This window comes from Ammospiza nelsoni, chromosome Z (assembly GCF_027579445.1).
Source record: "Ammospiza nelsoni isolate bAmmNel1 chromosome Z, bAmmNel1.pri, whole genome shotgun sequence".
NCBI lineage: Eukaryota > Metazoa > Chordata > Aves > Passeriformes > Passerellidae > Ammospiza > Ammospiza nelsoni.
The window spans coordinates 48878148-48900731 of record NC_080669.1 but is presented as its reverse complement, the minus strand read 5'-3'; the positions used below and the strand labels follow the sequence as shown (position 1 = coordinate 48900731).

The 22584-nt window shown below is 38.3% G+C and overlaps 1 protein-coding gene across 1 annotated transcript in view; it reads left to right on the top strand.

Annotated features, from left to right (window-relative positions):
- Positions 1-22584, top strand: part of LHFPL2 (LHFPL tetraspan subfamily member 2) — a 118116-nt gene that overhangs the window by 38393 nt on the left and 57139 nt on the right. Inside the window, exon 2 of the mRNA XM_059492290.1 lies at positions 21922-21974. The gene's annotated coding sequence lies outside the window, so the exon portion shown is untranslated. The remainder of the gene's footprint in view (positions 1-21921; positions 21975-22584) is intronic.

The window sequence follows — 22584 nt, the reverse complement described above, 5'->3', positions numbered from 1 at the left end:
TTTGCTGTTGATAAATACCAGTCAAAGAGCAGTGGTTTGGGTGGGGGGATCTTTGTAGCCTTGTTTCTAGGCATTGTTCCAAAGTACACAGCTAAAATACTTCATAGGTTTGGTTTAGAGCAGGACCTTTAATGGGAAGATCACTGTTGAGTCTTTTTGATGCCATTTGGCAAATACTTGTTACTTGTTCTTTCCTTCAAATTCAACATGACATTTCAGCAGTGGAGTTGGCTGTTAAAAATACATAGCTTGTCCTGAATACTGTGCTTTAAAGAGGGTCAGTAAGCCTGTCAATTTTTTTCTGAACGTATGATGCTTTTGGAGAAATCTGGTAATGAGAGAAAGAGGAGAGTACATGAGAACTGATTGTGTAGAAGGCTTAAGGTGTCATCTTGCTGCAATGAATGTGGAGAGCTTCCTTTGGACTGCTTTGGTGAGGTTGTACCCTGATCTGCTCCTCAGTGCCCATGACTGAAATTTATGATGCGTGGTAGATGCCTTTAGGCAGAGAATGAGCAGACAGCTTTTCATTAATTTGTAACAGAGAGACTGGTGGGAACATTGTTCCATGCTGTGGAGAGCTTGTCGTGAATACCTTCAGTGTTAAGCAAACTAAAAATAATTCTCTAGAAAATGTATGCTTTAGCTAAGCTCTTTGTTTTCTGAACATACATTAGCACAGAGATTAAAACTATGTAATGAAAGTAAAAAGAGCATCACTTATGCTCCCTCTCTTTATTGTAATCTTGAAATTACTAAGCCATTGAATACATTTAAGTAACGGTTTAAAATTGATCACAACTATTTGTATAGCACTGGGGAATTTGTCTATGTGCAATCTAAAGATTATGTTAGAAAACTCTTATGCTTTTATAAGCTCTGTGTATCTTTGCAACTATTTTTATGTCCCTTTTCTGTATATTGATTCTGTGAGGGGACTTGGGTGGAGGAGCTGGCCTATATGACTTGCTGAATCCAGTGGCTCCGGATGGGCAGAGCGAAGGGAATCACGCACTGGATAAAATCAGTTTCCTTTGCTGCTGTTTGGAGGTACAAAATTTCCAGAAATTTTAGTTTCCACAGGAAACGGAACAAAGATAAAAGCCATTGATACGGTGGTGGAGTGGGTCATGGAGGGTGGGTTGCTAGAGTGGAGAGAGAGAGAGAACAGCTGTTGAAAGGAGCAGAGATATTGTAGCTGAGGGGCCAAACACAACTGAAGGAGGCTGATTGCAAGCCGAGTGAAAACTTCTAAAAGGCAAGTAGTGCATGCATGTGAGGCATCTTGGCTGTACATTAATTTCTTGATCTGGTCACCAGATACATTCAGATCTGGGAGAACTGCAAGCAACATGTGTATAGTCTAAAATATTAATGTGAAAATCAAATGTATTTCTTTTCTTTTTAAAGTAAATTTTTAAAATTTAGATCTCTTCCTTGCCTCATAGAATAGAGAAGTTAAAATGCTGGAGGAAAATGCATAGGTATGTTTCAGCCTCTGCATCTCCTTGAGGAGTAAATGGTCCATGACAAGGATGTTGAGGGGAAGAAACCTTTTCCACATGATCTCACACTTTACTGGCTTGGAAGTGAAGCCAGCACTGTAACCCTTTCCTGAAAAAAAAATTCTGCATTATTGTTTTGCAAAGGAAAAGAAAAAAATAGCATTACTTAAGTATTAAGAAGCTGTTCTGCTCCCCATGTATGTGGTCAACAGATCATTAGGGGACTTGGCTGTGGAGGTGTGTTTCTGTGCTTGCTTCGAGGTGGTTCAGATTGTCCCACCTCTCCTGGCCAGAGGGGCTGGAACTGCCTTGGTCATTAGCATGTGGCCACCCTGTCTGGTGCTACCGAAGCTGTGCCAGTGCCCAGCTGGGAGCTGAGCTCCCTTGGCCTGGTGGGGAAAGGGATGTTGGCCCTGATGGTGTTGCTAGCACTGGAGGAGAACAGAGTGGAGATCTCATCTCTCTTGCAGACACAGTTCTTATGGCCTTAGACACTGAACAGGGGCAGACCTCTCCATGGATCTCATTTTGATCTAAACATTTGCTTTTTGCATTTGTACTGGGGGGATGTGAGTAAGGAAATTGCTGCAAGCTGACCTAGTATCACAAATTTAACCTGGTATGTGTGTCCATGAAAGGATATCCGTTAGCTTACTGTTATTAAACCAGTTTTACTTTGCTAGCCTAGTTTCTCAGGGCAAAGTATACTTTTGAAATCACTGTGGCAGCTGGTTGTGATTGGTTTTGGTGGTTGCAGCATAGTTTGTGTCTGAATATAGGAAGAAAGAAAATGAAAATAATTGGGTGTGAAGTTAAACTGCATAACATATAAAATGAACTATATGCACATCAGAACATCTCAGCTAGGTGGATTTTCATGGTGTCAGGTATGTGAGTAGAGTTGCTGTCACTCACCTGGCTGAGAGTCTCACCTTGCCTGGCAGACAGAAATCCTTAACATTTTTTTCTTTTTTTTTTTGTGTAATACAAAGAAATAGCAAAGATGCATTTATTGGAAAAACTCTTCCTTAAAATTCAAGCAGGAAACAAGTGGAAATCCCATTGACATCGTGTTGAACCAGGAAAGTACTCTTAATTTACAGATATTGTTTTGACTGAATAGAGGAATTTATTTGTTTTGTAAAAGGCAGTAGAAATAGTTAATTATAAACTGTTTGGGACAATGTAAGCATATTATTTATCCAAAACACTTCAATGAAGGAAGTGTGTCCTTCCTGCTTTCCTAGGAATTAATGTTTTACTTTAAGTAGTAGTAATTTACACAACCTATGTATACAATAAGCAATATTAACTGTAAAGGACTAAAGGGGTTTATTCGTTCTTCCTCATGACGAGTGTCTTTTGTCTCTTTACTGCACACAGCCTCAGTACTAAAGAGCTGTTTTCTTCTATATGAAAAAACACTAGTAGCAATTTCATGTTTTCTTATTCTCAGAACTTTAAGTATCAGCTCTTTCGATTTATTACTTATGTTAATTGTGGCTTAAAAGTCATACATGACTGCTGCATAAATATGTCATAGCAAGATGCCATGAAAGACTTTTTGTTCATTTTGTAGGAATATTAAAAAATTCTTTTGGCCCCATGGTTGGCCTCACAACTTTCCTGTACAAGTCTCAAAGTTGTTCCATTTTTCTGCTGGAAGTGTTAAGCATAATTATGATCTTGTGCTGAATTTTATTACAAAGACTGTTGTTTTATAATCTAGACAAAAGCATTCAATTTGTTTTATATAGATATTCATGAAATGGGTGATTAAAGAGAAGGATTTTTGCTTCTCTTTGCCTTTATAAATAATGAAACACATTCTGCCACTGTATTTTTCCTTCTCATTCTATTTTTTAAATAATTTTCTAAATGCTAAATAACCTTATGTCATTTTCACTTTAAATAATCTGTGCCACAAATTGAAAAATTTTACTCCAAAGTTAAGGTTCAAAAGGATTTTTGAACAAGGTTGTCTTTTCATACAGACAGAAAGATGGGAGTAGCCTGTCAGTCTAGGACAAGATTCCCAAAGAATTGGATGTTTTCCATAGAGGTGAAAGGAAAAATAAACAGAATTTTTGTCTATGACCAGACTGTTGGTGTAGAGATGAGTTGTTGGACCACAGGCTCTTTAGTACTGCAGATTAGATTTTATCTGTCTGAAAGGCATTTTTGCATTTGTATCCAACGAGTTCATTGCTATTAAGAACTTCTTTAAGTCTTGTCCACATATGGTTGGATCACAGAATCACAGGTGTAAAGATCCGAATATCTTCCAGGGTCATCATTGTGCTGTCCATTGTGCTCACTCTTCTTCATCAGTTTATTGTCTTGGCAATTCAGTCCTTTGAATGCAAGTGGACATTGAACAAAACTCTGAAAATTTGTCAGTAAGCAGGGCTTTGCCTTTCAGGCAGACCGTGGTGTTGCAATGTAGTCTTTGATCGAAAAAGTCACACCAGAATAGTAGTTTCACTGAATGTTAGTAATTTAATTGTTCAGTGGTGGGTAGTTAACACTATTAATTAAATTAAAGCTTTAAATTAACAAAAATTCAATAAAAATAATTTTGGCTGCAATGCTAAGATAAACCTGAAAATTATGAAAACTTATTTTAGTGAAGAACCTGCTTTTTGTAGGCTAACATTATTATTTTAAATAAATATAATTTTACAAAAGCTCCACAGAGTTTCTGATTTTGAAGATACAGAAAGAGAAGGTTTCTATTTTTCTTGTTCAGTAGTAGCAGCTACCTCTGAATTTCATTCTTGCTAGCTGATAATTGCAGGCAATAAATTTTAAGCCAAATGTGATATGCATCTTAGTATTACTCAAAGTATGAAGAAAAACCCCCAAGTATGACTAAAGGATAGGTGAAACTACATCCGTGGACTCTTAGGTTCTTTACTTCTGGTCCACTTTAATGGACTTTTAATATTGTGAGGAGGAATGATTGAGGAATCCGAAGTGATCAGGAAGAACATTCCCTGATTAGGCTTTTAAAATCAAATACAAATATTTTTGGAGTTTGATTGTAATGTGATTGCAGAAATATTGAGTGTTATTTAGAAAGACAATGATGTTGATGATTACAGAAAATGAAGTAGCCTTTAGTTAATTAATCTTTGATTCTATTCATTAAAAAAAAAAACTTGTCTCAGGAGCAGGATGCTCCTGTTGAGTCCGTGGGAAGCCATTATATTAGGCACAGAGATGTGAGAGCCAAGCGTAATAGCAATGTATGCTGACATCTCATCCAAACCTACTTGTCTTTCGTTAAAAGCAGTTTAGGCTGCAAGAGTTAAAAAAAAGAGATGAAGTCCTCCTTTTAGAAATACAGTCTTTCAGAAGAACATGTGTTGCAGATAAGTATGTATGTACTATATATAACCTATTGTAAGAGATGCTAATTCACATGAATATCTGAGACAAATGTTACAAAAGCCTGAAATACACACCTAGAAATTAACATTATTTAGTTTCTGTGGCTCTTTTTAAAGTTCAGTTGAGTTTTATAAAGATTAAATATAATCTTTCATCAATGTGTGTATGACTAGTCTCCCTCTAAAAGCACTTTTAGCATCCAAAGTATTTTTAACAGAAATATCACAGAATGCTTCGAGTTGGAAGGGTTCTTTAAAAATCATCTATTTCCAATCCCCCTGCCATGGTCAGGGACACTTTCCACTAGACGAGGTTGCTGAAAGCACCATCCCTGAACACTTCATGGAATGGGACATTCACAACCTCTCTGGGCAGCCTGCTTCAGTGCCTCACCACTTTCACAGGAAAGAGTTTCTTTCTAACATCTAATCTAAAATTCTCTTTTAGTTTAAAACCATTCCCCTTGTCCTATCACTATGTGCCTGTGTAAAAAGTCACTCTCCCTCTTTTTTATAAGCCCCTTGTAAGTGCTGAAATATTGCAGATATATCGTATTCAGAAGACAAAGAAAGGAAGATACTGTGTAATGACTGAATTTTTTAAAGTAGTGTTTCCTCTAAATGACTTGCAGTTTTGCAAGCTTGAACACTGCACCTGGCTGGAGGATCTTAAATGGCCTTACCTGGATGAACTTTGTTTCCAGAAAATAGGAAATAGTTGCAGAAACTTGGCAGTGTTTATTCTAGCATATTGGTATCCTTTCTGGGCATTCAGTGTTTGTGAAGGCTATCCTGCCTATGACTCGTAAAGACACATAGTTCCTCTTAGTGAAAACTATCTTCCTCTTACAGGCAGCTTGTACTTCCAATGTCCATCCTCAATCCTTATGCTTCAGTAGAGGCCACAAACTGGAACATCTCTCCTACAAGGAGCTGGGCCTGTTTAGAATAGCGTAGACTGAGATGGGATCGCCTCTGTGCAAATAGATATCTTAAAGGCAGGTGCCAAGAGGATGGTGCCAGACATTTCAGTGCACAAGGACAAGTGGCAATAAACACAAGAAGTTCCACCTCAAAATGAGGAAGAACTTCTTTATATTGAGGGTGGCTGAGCAGTGAAGAGGTTGCCCACGAGGACGATGGTGTCCTCCTCTCTGGGGACATTCAAAACCCACGCATTCCTATGTCCCATACTCTGGGTGGCCCTACTTTGGCAGGGGGCTGGACCAAGGTGATCTCCAGTTCTGCCTTCCATCTCTAACTATTTTGTGATTCTCAGATTTTTGTGAATGTATCGTTATATGTAAACCAAGACTTTTGTCCGGTGATGCATTTATTTTCTGCTGTGCTTCTAGAGTAGTCTCTATAACAACCTGCTTCTTCCTTAAAAACCAAAAAATGGTATTTATGAATCCCAACTCTCTGAGATACCTTAGTGATTTTGATTCATAATTTGGAAGATGAAAACAGATTTTAGGATCTCAATGGTGGGTACCCTATCAATTAAAATGATGTTTAATATTCTTGGAGACTTAGTATTATTTAAGACTCTGTATAGATGACTAGCTGTTCTCTCTGATTTCTGGTGGCCAAAAAGAACTACATCTTTGAGAGCTATCATCTTCTATTTGTTTAAATAGCAGGAAGAAAACCTGCTGCAAATTTTTTATCTGTTTCAGAAAGCCTGGGATAAGGCTCTTTGATATAAGTAGATTCCATGTTTTACACATTTGGATGTTTGGCTGATGTGTTAATTGAAGACTTTTAGAGTTTCAAAGAAACTGAAGATGCCATTTTGCACAAGCAAGCAATTTTTCAGTCAAAGTAGTGCTCCATTCTCAAAAAAACCTAAAACTAGAATAACTAGCCTTGCTGTTGTTCAGTTTACTTATTGGTATAATAGAAGTGAAGTCAGCCTACAGGTTCCTCAGTATATATGATAGAATATTATGTCCTACTGTGTTGAGTACCTGTCATCTTTTGTAGATATGAAAAGGGGAATTGGTTCAGCTTTGCACATCAATGCTCCTTTGATGCAAATTCTCCATTGATTTTTCTTTATTGTTATCCATACCACTGTATGTATCCATACCATACCGTTGTATTGGTATGGAGTAAAATTAAGTTCCAAACCACTGTCTTCCCTCCTATAAAGTAAAAACAAAATATTTTTTGGTTCTCATTTTATTTCATTTCCTCAATTTGCTTTTTATTGCTTTATGTTCATCCCTTACTTCACAGGAGTCATTGAATAGCTGCTGTGATTTTTTAAGGAGGTATGAAGGGACTTGAATAGGAATTTCTTTTCTGTCTCAGGATGTTAAAATCAATTTGGCTGCATGTTATGGTCCTCTTCCTCCCTCCCCCACTGATGGAAACATGAATGGTTTAAACTAGCCCCAAATTGCTCTATGGAAATCCTTTGCTCTTAGGTCAAAAAACTTAGTGTAAGTCTGTGAATCGTTTTATGAAAATAGTGGATCGAGTTTCAAGCTTCAAGTCCCTGCTGATACATTAAATTCTTCATGGTATTGGCAGGGAAGAAGCAGGGGACCTTTCTTTAGCTAGATAAATAGGAGAAGTGTCAACTCCAGATGCCTGAGGGAGAGACTCCAGACAAGCTTTTAGTACAATTACAGAAGGACAAAGTGGGAGGGACCCCGGGGACTCGTGTGTGTATTGAATTTCGTTTAGCTTTTTGGTCACAATTGGAGAAAAGTCCTATAGCAGTCTTTAAAATAGACATGCTTGTAGCTGTTTGGGTATAAATATTGGGATGTGGCGCTTTTTGGGTTTTTTTTGTTTTTTTTTTTTACATATGCATGTATATCTTATATTTATGCAGTAGTATTTTAGGAAATTATGTTGGCAGAGGGTACTCAAACTAAAAAAATATAAGTACCTCTCTTTCAGTGCCCACAGCACATGGAAGAATGAAGACCCTTCCTTGGGACATTTCCCAACAGCTGAAGTGGACTTGCATGGGACTGGTGCCTAACTCATCAGCATGGATGCTTAGCTTTGGTGCTGTTCTGACATCAGCAGGATTGTATGTGTAGCAGGGAATTTCATTTTTTCACCTGATACTCTCTGCAGACAGTTAATAACTTGTCTGATCTTCACTTGCCTCAGAAAGCCTTCAGTGATTTCTTTACATAAACACATTTATAATCATAGAATGAAACTCAGAGTCATTATTGTTTGCAGTTTGTTGATGGACATGGCATTTGTATCTGCAAAGCCTGCCTACTTTTTCTGTATAACTAAGGATATTTGTTGTATTTAGTCTTTAGTGAAGCCACATTGCCTGTCCTTTTAGTGTTGTAGTGACTTTAATTCAGATTTGTTAGAAACATTTCTTTGAAAGCACAATGCTGTCTGATCACATGCTCTGCATTATAAATCTTGCCTTTCTGATATTCTCTAAGTTACATAATGAAAATGAGAATTTATAATTATAACATGCAGTGCATCCTCTTTGTGCCTTCTAATTAGTGTAATTAGTTATCATATGCATTTTAAATGGCTGTCCAAATTAAGTAGTGTCAGCAATTGTGTTTAGCAGAATACTTTTAGGACCCATCACTGTCCTTTTCTATAGAAGACAGACCTTTTTTTTCCTTATCAGAATAGCTTATTTTTACATAAATTATATGGATTCTGTTATTTGAACTTGATTTCTTCTGCACCTTTTCTTTGTTTAGATTTTAGGAAGTTTCTCTGTTTCTCATTCTTGTTCTTCATCTGCTGTGACGCACTGGCCATATGGAACTACCCAAGTTTAACCTGGTTTCCACTTTCACCAGTACTGGGGAGTGTGTGTGTGTGCGTGCATACATGTGTGTGTAACAGAACTCAAAATAATGAGTTTTCTTATTTTACAAATAAAATGTTAAGATTTTGTTTGGTTGTTTGGGTTGGGGTTTTTTGGGTTGTTTTTGAGCTTCTGTTTTCATCCATATTTTTAATCATAATGATTGCATAGAAAAGTTTGAAAACACCTTTTCCAAAGTGAGCTAATTCCATCTCTCAGATATGTGCCCTTTTAAAAAAACACCAAGTATTTGGAAGTTTACAGTATCATGGTAGCCCTTGGCAGCAGTATCTGGTTTCTTTGTGTGTGACTAAACTGAAATTTTGGCCCATCTCAGAGGCATTCTTATATACAACTAACTAATAGTTCACAGAATCACAGAATATTCTGAGTTGCAAGGGGATCCACAAGGATCATCAAGTCCAACTCTTCAGTGAATGGCCCATTAGGGGGTCAAACGCACAGCCTTGTCATACTGCTCTAACCAAATAAGCTAGTCTTGGCAGTTTACTTTAATCCTAGAATTAATTGGAAAATCTTTTTTAAAAACCATATCTTTCATCTACCTTGAGCCCTGCCTGTGAATCAGTGTAGATAATGTAACTCTTGTGCTTGTTATATATGGAGGTCCGATGAAGATCCAAGGTGATATCATAAGACCATAAATAAAGCAGTTAGAACTGTCTGGTCAGTAGAAGTATTAGGCCAATTGCCTAAAATACAGAGGAAATTTGGACTAATGTTTTCATAGTTTCTACTGCTCTTCGTCTTGAGGACTTACTGGAGGAAGCACTTGTTACATTTAATGTCTATCAGTGGATCGTTTATTTTGTAATTTATTCCATCATTTCTTGAGCAAATATGGAATTAAGCATCCAGAGGAAACTGTGGCAGATTTTTTTCAGTATAACTGTGTCTTGCATAGAAGAAGTGCCTTCATGAGCCTGACGTTTCCCAATATGCTTTGATGCTGTCTGCACTTATTTTGGAAAATACAGTGAAGAGTTGCTATCTAGTTTTCCTTTCTGTGCTTATCTATTTTCTAGGGATCAAAAGAAAATTCAGCCATATCACTTAAATTTGTGATAAAAGATGCTGACTGTCATAAAAAAAAGATTTGTTCAAAAGATGCTGACTGTCATACTGTTATAGCCCAGACATTCTCTCACTACTACAGTGCTCCATGACAAAACAATGTATTTTGTGTGTTGTAGTTCTGCAGGAATTTGCCACTTCTGCATAACTTTTAAGAGTTACCTGATAGGGCATAAAATTAATTTTTGCTGACTGGGTGGAATACTGGGATGTGAAATGATGATCTTTAGGAAGAAAGTCTCAATTTTGCTTTGCTTTCTTAGTTATAGATGATGACTTTTTAAGAATGTATTGATCAGAGAGCATCTTACTTTTTTATCTCACTTAGAAAAGCAACAAAAACATTCAGCAAAAAAAGCTTCTTAGACTCATGGTGTTTTGCACTTTGGGATACTATTACACATGCTTGTGATTATCTACTCTGCAAACAATTGTCAGAAAACTTCATCTGTTTTCCAAGTCCCACAGAAGAACAGATGTGGAATTAAGTTTCAAACAATGTACTGTTAATCACTTACATCTGGACACAAAATGAACTGGAATTCAGTGGGAACTGATTGGATGCTTTGTTAGTTGAGCATGGAGTGGAGAATTTTGCATTGTTCTCAGTGTTCATCCTCTGAACAGCCCTTTTTCAAACAGTACTAATATATGAACATGACAAGGGTCTGTTTCAGATATTTAACTCTTTCTAGAGAGCCAAAACCTTAGGGGACCATCTGAATGGAGCTGGCCTATACTGTGTGGATGAATATGGAAGAGAGATTGTATATGTATGTTAAATGTTCATTTATTTGAGAACTCTTTTGATGCTGTGAAGAATACTGAAGAGTAGTTGCATATTATTTGTGTGCTCTCAAAAACAATAACTTAAACCAGTCAGCTTTGTCTGTAAGAGATTTAAAGTCCATGTTCAATTGCTGGAAAACCATAAGAAAGCAATTATGTCAGAAAACCTCCTCATGTTGTGTTCTAAACCTTAGCATTCATTGGAAAAATCACTTAAAATGGTAGCTCATATAAATACTTCAGAAGGCTAGTTTTGGGGGAGGAAGGATCTCTATTTGGGGATTCTGAAGCTTAGGGCTTCTACTTTACAGAGTTCTTATTATGGATCAGTGCATTAGAAGGTCACTAAGGAATTGTTGGATTCTTCTTCTTTTAAATACTTTTTTCCCTACTTGATAAGAAAACTCATAGAAAAAGAACTGTTGATATTTGTTCCTTGTGTGATTGCCCTCTTTAAAGTAAGTATAGGTCTAGAAAAATAGTACCTCCTCATAGGAATCTGCATTTTCTGCTGCTGCCAAATTGAATCTGTTATTAAAATGTGTAGTTTACATACATGTGATTATTTTCAGTTACTTGATCCCGTGTAGCCTGGAAATAATTTGCCTTACTGACACTTCAAAATAAAAGGGAGTGGGAGTGTGAAGAGAGAATCTAATAAATTTATCGCTTCTTAAATCTGATGAACTTGATTAAGCAGACAAGATTATGTCATATTTCAGGGTTAATGGTAGATCCTTGAAAGTTTTCAAACTCCCTTAGATGTTTAGCCTTATATTATATTGAAAGGTTAAAAAGGCTATGAACTCAGCTGTGTATGGTTTTTGGCTTGAAAACAAAAGAGTTGCCCCCAAAACTTTAAATAGGGCTTGAGGAGATTACTAATGATGCATTTTACTGCCTCCCACAGAGTTCTCCACCTAACTGCGCCATTGGCTGTTCCTTAACTCGTCAGGTTCATCATTATGTTTATTCTGGTAGTGAGCAAATGGCCAAAGCAATTAAAATGTTAATTCCTACTAAGATAGCAAAATAGAGTGTTTTGAGAGGTGGAGAGAACAGAATGAACTTTCAGAAATGTTTGTTGTGTTCCAGAGCCATGTTATCTCTTAGCTTGACTTTTGGAGAGATCTATGAAGCTTAGACCAGAGTTTATATATTCTTTAAACAAATCTTTCATATGGATTTCTTAGGGCTGTTTTGCTTGTTCTTTGTGAACTGACCAATTTCTTGCTTTTCTTTGTTTTTGGGGAGGTCTGCTTGACCTTAAATTTTCATGTTTTCTTTCAAAATAACTTTCTATCATTGATATTGTTTTGTTTATATGCTTTGCAGAAGGAAAAAAAGATATAATAACATTCAAAATAAACATCTTTATACCCCCATATCTTGTTTTTTAGCCTTTGTCTAGAATGAAATACGTGGCTAAGTATTTCATGTTCTTTAAACATGACTTGGTGGATGTTGTCGATGTAGACATTGTGTACATTATCAAGACTTAATAAAAAGTAGAAAAGTAGTTGCCTTCTGCCTTTAATAGTCAAAAGCTTGGGATACAGATAAAAGGTCTATATGGTGCTAGTAAAACTCAAATGAGAAACAGGATTTTTGATGAATAATATTTTGAGAATATTTTAAATGGGTTTAGATTGCATGTCTTGGTTTTGACAGCGGGATTTGAGACAGCTTCAAGCTCTTTAGTATGTTTTTTCTGAGAGGTGAGTGGGAGGTATGATAATACACCTAAAAAAAAGATCTTTGCATGAGCGGGCCTTTAGCAAGGAAGTTTGTTCACTTATTATGCTTATACTGTTCCCCATATTATGTTTTGTTAATTCGTTAATTTTGTTAATTTTGTGAATTTGTTTCATCATATCATCAGCCTCTGACATAGAACTAGAGAGTTTTCTTATCTCTGCTCTTTTTCTGGCTGTCAAAATCTTGCTCTTTCAGATGGTCAAGAGCTTATATCTCTGTTTTACTCAGAAATGGATGTTAAATAATAATTTTTAAAATATTTAAGGGAATTTAAATAATATTTATAAGTTCTTACAAAATGCATACTGTGACAGTCTTTGAAGCGTATGTTACTGACTACAGGAAAAACTAAACCTAGATTTTCTGTTTGTATTGCCAGAACATTTCTGAAAATATTGTTTCTCTAGTAGTGTTTTAAGTAAATTTGCTTCAGAAAAAGCTTAAGATGAAAAAAATTTAAAAGGCATTAAAAAAAAATCACTGTGGTATACAAAACCACAGTTAATGTATTTTTTAGTTGCTCTTCAATTCCCACCATCCCCAGGGCTAGTTAATTCTTCCATCTGCAGATTAAATATGCCCTTTAACACTTAGCAGGCAGTGGCTTGCTTATTTCCTCTTTTCGGGTTAGCATCAGAGGAGTGGGTTTGTAAGGTCCGGGTGGCAAAGTATGTTGGATGGAAATGGCTCAGGACTTTCGGAGGTCTGCAGAAAATGCAGAGTGTCCTCCAGAGCTGGAAAACTGGGCAGATAGTCCTTGAGTAAGTATAATATGGTTTTACTGAAATGCTCAACAAAGGCATGTGTAATGTTGTTCAGAGTCTCATCTTCATTTAGTTTTACTTACACTTGGTTTGGGTTTTGGATTTTGGGTTTTGTTTTTTTACAAGACTGAAGAAGGGTTCTGGGACATCAGCTGTAGCAGATGTGACTACAGTTTAATGTGTGATTAATGTGTAATATTTTTAGCTTTGAATTAAGGTCTTGAGTGCATGATAGGTGTGTTAGGTGGATAATGACCAGATAAACTATGAATGGCCTAAGATCAAGATTTTGTCACTTAACAAAATCATTGCATGAATCACTGAAGTTTTCCAGGTTTAAAAAGCAGTTTTTCAGTGGAAGAAGGTCACAGGTTATACCTCTGGGTGTTTTGTTTGATAAACTACTGTTTGTGTGTATACTTTCGTTCCTTCAATGTAGATGAAAACTGCAAAGAATGCGTGGAAGTTAGTTTGATGTAGAACACATGCATAAACAAATTTGTTTTCCTGACACCATAGAGAAGTTTGAATTTGTATTTTGAGAACTCCTAACAGCTTGTGTCTCAGTAAGTTGGGCCCTAGTTCTGTGTTTGGTTGCTTTGTTAGATATTGTGTCCCAAATGTAAGGAAAGCTCAAGTGTTAAAGCAGGTCTGTTTTTATTTGGAGGGAGAGAAGGATGGTGTCTTAAGCCTTTTTTTTTTTTTAGGATGAAACCACAAAACAAATGGGTTCCTAATTCAGTCACAATGCCGCATTACTGGAAAATGCAGGAATGTTATCAGGCAGTTTGGCCCATCTAATAATTGTTTCATTGATTTGTAATAGTCACATCACTGTGATGATACTCTGACTATAATTTTGGCTGGAGCAGGAGGTGTGATGTTGAAAACTGACGAAAACCGTGCGGCTGTTGCTTTAAAGAGCATGTGTGGTACAGAATAAATAAAAGAATTTGTTAATTGCTTATGACGTAATGAAACTCTGCAGTTGCCACCTCTAGACCTTCAGGAAAAGATAACTAACTTGTCTCCCTTGGCGACATTCTCTTTCACTTCTGCCAGACGACAGCTTTGTTTGTAAATTTAGGATTTTGCAGGCCAGTGTGTGGTAATCTGGGAGCAGTAATTCAAATGCTAATAAATACTCATCAAAAGTTGTTACTTATTAAGCCAGCTGACATTTAGGAATAATGGCTTGAGCTTGCCAAGTGATTTTAGCTCACTGCTAAGGAGCATGCCACTGGTTAGAGCATTTGATTAGCATCCGCATGTCAGGGCTCCAGGGCACTCTTGTGACTCAGCCTCCCCTGGGGCCTGCCCGTGCTCTTGCCTGGGGACCCAGAAGTGTGTTTCAGCCCAGCCTGGTGCCATCAGTCCGTGTTAGAGCTGTGTTGCCAGTGTTCCTGTTCCAGCCCCCGCTGCTGTGGTGTTGGCCTGGAGCCTGCCTGTGACTGAATGGTCGCTGGGCTGCCCTTGGGACCTGTTCTTCTCATCGTTTGCATGCAGGCAACAGGCAGTGCTGGCCTCAGGGTGAAGCTGCTTTCTGAATCACTTCTTGTCTGGTTCTTCTCTGTGGTGGCTACCTAGAGCAGCTCTGTGACCAAAACGGAGCCAAAGAACAATTTTAGTGGCTGTAGATGTACTTAGTAGAGCTAGTGCTGCAAAGCTTAGGTTGCCTTGAGTGGGTAGAGGGTTATACCGAGGAAGATCGAAGTGCTGGCTGTGGTGTAACTCATGGGACAGCTGTGGAAGGGGGACTTGCCATTATGCTTTGTAGTCCCTGTGATTCAGAGGTGTGACTCAAGAAGCATGTTGTAAAGTGAACTTGTTAAGTGCTTTTACACTGCCTTTAAAATAAACAGTTTATGTCCTTTTATCCTCATGGATAATGCTAAAGATGAGAACTCCCATTGACTTCAGTGAATGTGGGATCAAGCTCATGGCTGATGTTCTATATTACAAATTTCAAATAAAGATTTATGCTTAGCTGAAACAAACTTTAGAAGCCAAAACAAATTTTACATAATATCTTTACTAAAGCCGAATTTGCATATTTTGCTTTGGTTGGTAATGACTGGCTTGTTTAAGAAATGTGATTTGATTCATTTACCACTCACTGTTATTGTATTAGGTAAAAGGCTAAGAGGGATCTTTCATCTGCAGTGCAGGTCTCTTAATGCTTCTGTATTTATTCTGCTTGGTATTGTGAGAATTGCTAGGATTATAAAAAATGTATTATTTGGTTTAAACATTTTAATGATGTATAAAACTATGCTGTGCTGCTTTCTTGGTAGAGGTGGTGCACTGGGAAAACTGGCATTAAGAACAGGGATCAGTGTGTTAGAAGTACATCTGGCTTTTATTAAGTGTAAACTTCAGGACAGGTGCATAAGGGGAAAATATTTTTGTAGTATGAAATAGGATTTTTTCTTCTGTTCTCTTTGAAACAGCTTGTAAATTAGGCTGCTCTCTATGACTCTTTTAAATTTGCTTTAAATTACATACAGATAGATACATAGCATGATCTAGATTGAACAAATTAGGAAGATTATAGAAAAAGGAAAACTGGATTTTTTTTTCTTTTGTATGTTTGTGTGAAAGAGAAAATAATGAGCCTGAGAAGAAATGTTAAAAAATCTGTTATATATCTTTAGTTTTTATCCTCCTATGGTGTTAAGCATTCTCATTAATTTAGAGGGCACTGTTACTTGAGGGTTTTTTTAAACCTACTATCAGAGTATCCCTAAAGAGCATACTTTGTCCTTCTTGTTTTGCTGTTATTTCTGAAGGTAGCCTTATTGACGCCTATGAAATGCTACTTGTTTTTTTAAATTTCATTTTATGTTGTTCTGCATTGATAGCAAAAGACAAAGAACCCATTGAATGCATTATTTCTATTCATAGTGACATAATTGGTCATACAAACCTTCTTGAAGTAAGCAAATATTTCTTTGATTTCAGTACTTGCTGTTATATAATACATGGAAGTATCACACAGTAGTATATCTGAAGAAAAAGCTACTTGAAAAGGATGTTTTAAGATACAGCAGATATATCTGTATTCTTTTTTTATTGTATTTGTGCTGGGTAGTCTAAGTATACCCACTTCCTACTGTGTACAAAGACAGGGTATGTGACATGGGAATGTTATCAAACCCATTGTGTTCTCTTAGCAGTATCAAGTCTATTTGATTCTCCTGTTGGCTATAAATAAGAGAACTTTAAATCAATGGCTCAGCTTGTTACAGAGACTCTTTCTCTCTTAGTTACGCTAAGACATTTATCTGTTGCAAATGAGAAAGGAGCTAAAAATTAAGAATGTGTGTTTCCACCTTTTTTGGAGGGGTGGAGATAATGCTATCAAACTTACATCTAGATGAGTAGAAAGGAAGAAACAGATTTTATGTGTTTTTGCCAGCTGTTCTAGAAATCTGTCTGAGCTATTGCAAAATCTGTAAGACCTCCTGAGAGAAAGAATGAAAGCCTACATGTGTTTTTCTCATTTTGATTTGTTTGGGAGGATTTGGCCTTTTGCAGCATAAGGGAAGAGTCTGTGTGGTGATGGGGTAATGGAAGGTGCGTGGAATTTCTTCTTGTTAGCTTTGTCACAAAAGTGGTGACAAAAAGGAGACTTTTAAGATATTGTACTTACTTTCCTCATTTTTCAAAGTTTTAGTATTTTTTGAGTTTTTGTGTGCACGTGAGGAAGAACACTGCTGTGCCGTTGGCAGATGGATGGCTCTGTGAAAGAGAAGCTTTTCTACAGCTTCCTCTGTGGGCTGATCCTGTCTTACCCTGACTGTACTATTTTTTAGGGAGCTCAGACTCCAAGCAAGGAATTTTTCCTTATAAGCAGCGCCTGATGGATTATTCAGACAATTAGGTGTGTTGATGTGTACTTAAAATTGATCCTGTGTTTTTTGGTACTTGAGTTTAAGTAAAACAATTTGGCACTTTTTGTTCCTGAAAATAGTCTCTGCCTCTGCTAATGCTGCTATGTTTTCATTGCTGTGCTAACTGTTTTTGAGACAGAAAAGCTGAAGAAATCACAGCTGCTTGGTCCAGTCAGTTGGTGTTTTTTGATGCTATTTCATTTTTTTCCTGTAGGAATATTCTATGTGCCAGGAATTCAGAGGCCATTTTAAGCTATGTTTGACTTTGCAGAGCTTCTAGTACACTTTCTTTTGTCCTCAGAAGCACACTTTGTTGGAAGTTCTGCACCAGCTTTTCTGTTGTTAAACCATCTTCACCAAGGCCAGATTATCTCCCTTTGTAAGAGTGAACTGACTTTCTGACTCACTTTTTTTTTTATGTAAGGGGAGGTTCTTCATATATCTTGTCCTGATGAATGTAAAATAGTGCAGGATTTGCTATTACCATGGGAAATTCTGTATTTCAATATTGCTGAATCAACCTAACCTTACTTTTGCCACCTTAATTTATTGCCTTTTGTTAGTGGGGATTCAAAACTGTTCAAGATGTATATTCCTGAAAGTGTTGGCTGAAGGTGAATAATAGCTTATTAGTGGGATCTTAGCCTGTAGACATATCTCAGGATGGTTTTGGCCTTCCTTGTTGCCAAGGCAAACTGTGTTTAGACCACTTTCTGCCTGGACCCCAGCTCTGTTTCAGGAAGTGTGCCCTGGGTGGCCAGTGCCCAATGTCTCCAAGGGATTTGTCCATCTCAGGTACAAGAATTTGTGTTTGTCCTTACTTAATTCCATGAAATAGGGTGGCAGAAGTTTATAGGTACATTTTTGGAATGACCAGGCTATGTTGGTCAGGTTTTTATTGCAGTGGTTTAGGATCTTTTGGAGTTCTTCCTAAGTCATACTTGATTTTAAAGTGTTATTATAAATTGCCACAGAATATACAAATAATCCTAAATGTATTTTCAGATTTTGATAGGTATACTTCATTAGTAGAACAGAGGAACAGAAAAATATGTGATTTTTTGTGTGTTTAGTTTATGTGTCACTGCTTCATAGAATCATAAGTTCACAGGATGATAGTTTGGGTTGGAAGGGATCTCAAAGGTTTTCTGCTTCCAGCCCCCTGTTGTGGGCAGGGACATCCTCTACTAGGCCAGGTTTCTCAAAGCTCTATCTAATGTGGCTTTGGAAATTTCAGGATTGAGGCATCCACAACTTCTCCAGGCAGCCTGTGTCAATCCCTCACAGTGAATTTCTTTCTTACATCTAATCTAAGCCTGTCCTCTTTCAGTCTAAAGCCTCTCCCCCCGTTCTATCACTACATGGTAAAAAGACACTCTCTCACTTTCTTTTAGACCCTCTTCAGGTACTGGAAGTCTGCTAGAAGGTCACAGAATCATGAAATGGATTTTGTTGGAAGGGGCCAACCACAGTGGATCCTGTGTTCCAATCTCCCTGCACAAGCAGGAACATCCTGGAGGCACAGGATTGTGTCCAGGCAGTTCTTAAATTATGTCCAGTTCTTAAATTATGTCCAGGGAGACTCCACAGCCTCTCTGGGCAATCTGTTCCAGTGCTCAGTCAGCCACAGAGTAAAAAAGTTCTTCCTCATGTTCAGTTGGAATTTCCTGTGCATCAGTGTCTGCCCATTGCCTCTTGTTCTACTACTCAGCGACTCTGAGAACAGCCAGGTCCATTGTCTGGATACCTCTCCTCAGATCCTGATAGATATTCATGAGGTCCCCTCTCACTTGTCTCTTCTCGAGGCTGAGCAAGCCCAGCTGCCTCAGCCTGTCCAGCACTCAGAAGTATTGGACACTGCCCAGATTTGTATCATCAGTGAATTTGCTGATCAGGCATCTGCCCCTTCATCCAACTCACGGATGAAGTTAAACAGTACAGCATTGAACCTTGAGGGACACTACTAGGGACAGGCCTCCAACTCGACCCTGTGACACTGATTGTAACCTTCTGGTTTCTGTTGTTCAGCCAGTCCTTGATCCACCTCACGGTCCACTCATCCAGCCCACATCCCTGAGTTTGTGTAAGGAAATCTACTGAAGTCAAAGTAGACAATATCCATTGTTCTCCCTTCATCCCTCCAGGTGCTGGTTTCATTAAAGATGGCAATCAGGTTGGTCAAGGAGGATTTGAGTCAATCCATGCTGACTATTCCTGATCACCCATGTGGATAGCCTTTCTGAATGAGATGCTCCCATCACCTTTCCAGGGATCAAGGTGAGGCTGACTGGCTGGTAGTTTCCAGGGTCCTCCTTCTTTCCCTTGTTGAACACTTGGTTGACATGCGCTTTCTTCCATTGTGAGCAGCCTTGCAGTCATGTCTGCAGCACTTGTAGATGAATCCCATCAGGACATACGGACTTGTGGATGTCAAGTTTACCTATGTGGTCTCTACGCCTATCTTCCTGGACCAAGGGAAAGTCTTCACTCCAGAATTGCCTTACCCATGTCTCCTGGGTCAGAGAACCCTGAGGGCTGGTCTTGTCAGTGAAGAATGAAGCAAAGAAGACATTCAGTGAAATGTCATCTTCTGGCTTCTCTTCATTCTCTGTTACTAGGGTCCCTCCCTCCATTTAGCAACAGGACCACAAAATTCTAATTTTTCTTTGTTATTGATATATTTGAAGAAGTCCCTCTTGTTGTCTTTGACATCAATGGCCAGATTTAATTCTAGGTGGGCCTTGGCTTTCCTTGTGTCATTTCTACTTAGTTTTAACAGCCTCCCTTTATATTCATTACAAATGGCCAGATCCTGCTTCCATCTCCTGTGTATTTCCTGCTTATTCTTGATTAATGACAGGAGTTCCTTGTTTATCTGTGCAGGTCCCTAGCCCCATTTGCCCAATTTCTTGCTTATTAGGATGCATCATTCTTGAGCTTGATGAGGTTTGCACAGGCCCCCCTCTCAAGCCTGTCATGTTCTGTCTGGATGTCATTCCTTCCCTCTAGTGTCTTGACCACGTACAGCCCGGTGACATCACCAAGCTTGCTGAGGGTGTGCTCAGTTGCACTGTCCATGTCCCTGACAAAGATGTTAGACTTTAGTGGTTCCAAAACCAACATCTGAGGAACACCAGCCCTGGTTTCCACTTGGACCTGAGTTTTGACTGAAACTCTTTGACTGCAACCATCCAGCCAATTCTTAATCCACTGTGTGGTCCATCTGTCAAATACATGTCTTTCCAGGCTAGAGACAAGGACCATGGCAGATGTTTTTCACAAGTCCAAGTATGTGAAATCAGTGGTTCTTTCCTCATCTACAACAGTGTAATCCCATCATAGAAGGCCAGATTCATCAGGCATGATTTGCCCTTTGTGAAGCCTGGCTGTCACCAGTCACCTCCTTATTTTCCATGTGCCTTAGCATAGTTTCCAGGAAGATCTTCTCCATTGTCTTGGTGGGCACAGAGGTGAGAATGACTGGCCTGTAGTCTTATTCTTCTACCCCTTTTTTTTTAAATGGAGGTTACAATTCCCGTTTTTCAGTCAATGGGAACTTCACCAGACTGCCACAACTTCTCAAATGCGGTGGATAGTGTCCTGTTTACTCAGAATGTATCTCATCAGGTCCTGTGGACTTCTGCACCATTAGGTTCCATGGACATGTGCACGTTCAGTTCCTGAGGATGGTTGCAAACCTGATCTTGTCCTACAGTCCTTGTCCTACAGAGTGTGGTTTCTCACTCAGCCTTTCCTCAGAGGAAAAATACTCCAGTCCCCTAACCATAACCCTGCAGTCTACAACTTCCTCACAAGCTGAAATGGATAAGTGTTGTTATCTTTGCTGAGCAGTGGTATGACATGGGAAACCAGCATGCAGCTGTATTTCCTGAATATCAGAAAAAAGTTCTTCACTCTGAGGGTGGCTGGGCACTGGAACAAGCTCCCCAGAGACGTGGTCACAGCACCAAGCCTGACAGAGTTCAGGAAGTGTTTGAACAGTTCTCTCAGTCATGTGGAGTGATTTGGGGGATTATCCTGCACAGAGCCAGGAGCTGGACACTACTTGTGGGTTCCATCCAACTCATGATATTCTATGATCCTATGATAATCTTTGCAGTCCTTCACTGGACCCTTTCCAGTAGTTCCATGTCTTTCTTAGCCTTCTGCAATTCGAGCAGCATAGCTGGAGCACTTGCCAGTGAAAACTGAGGCAAAACTTACAGGGTACCTCAGCTTTCTTCACGTCCTGGGTAACCACATCTCCTGTTTCCTTGCAGAGAGGGACCACATTTTCCCATCTTGCTTTTATCACAAACATACCTGTTCAAGAAGCTTTTCTTGTTGTCCTTCATGTCTCTGGAGAGGTTTAATTCTATCAGGGCTTTAGCTTTCCTAGCCTTATCCCTGGCTTCTCAGACATTCTCTCTACATTCCTCCCAGGCTACCTGTCGTTGCTTCTGCCCTTTGGTTTATGTCTGTCTGCAAGCTTCTTGTTCATCCATGCAGGCCTGGCATTTCTGCCTGACTTCCTTCTTGTTGGGACGCATGGTCCCTGAGCTTGGAGGAGGTGATTCTTGGATATTAGTGAGTTTTCTTGGGTCTTGCTCCCAGCCAGGGCTTTGTCCCATTGATACTTCATCAGACTGATCCCTGAAGAGTCTGAAGTCTACCCTCCTGAAGTCGAGGGTTTGTGCTTTTTCTTAGTGCCTTCGTGTCTGGAGTGATGTCTAGAGTAGCTGCGTTTCTAGCTAAGCAAAAGTGGCCTTGTAGTGAAACATTACTCATGTGCACATAATCTCTTACAAGAACAATTTTTCCCATTCCAGCCGCCAATACTAATCATGAATATTGTTTTGATGTTTTTGTCTTTGTATGTTTCTTATGTTTTGTATAATCTTTTTTCTGTAGGTATTGCCAGGTGTCTGAAGTGGTTGACTAAGACCTAAGGATTTGAAGCAGTGGTGAGTCAATGAAATTCTGATAATATTTTCTGTGTTTTCACATGCTGAAGTTTTACTACTGCAAAGGAAGGATGAAAGTTGTTCAGTAGTTTATACCTTCTGAATATTTTCTGCTGAGCACCAAGTTCCTGTCCAGAGCATTTAAGCAGAAATTTTAAGAAGGAGAGGAGGAGATGGTTTCATTGGCTGCTCTTGATAAATGAAGCCTCTCCTCATATCGCCCTGACTTAGAAAAAACTTTAAAGTATCAGTTCTACCTGTACTTTTTGAAGTGGTAACTTCAAAAATTATATGTTGAAATATAGTAATATGATAATTTTTGAAGGTAACTTAAAAAATTATCGTATTAAAATAATGATGCCTGAACTGGCTTTTCAGAATAATGTAAATTTATACGTTTAGCAATTATAAAATGAGATATCATTCTAGAATATATCATTATAGAATATCACTCTAGAAACCTGAAGTAAGTTAATAAATTACTTATCGAATTCAGCTTACAAGACAAATTTTTTTTTCTTTAAAATGCAGTCTTTGTTTGTAGTTTTTAACTCCACCTCTGCAAACTGTGGTATCCTTTGTAAAGTTAAATTATTTTCCCGATCCCTTA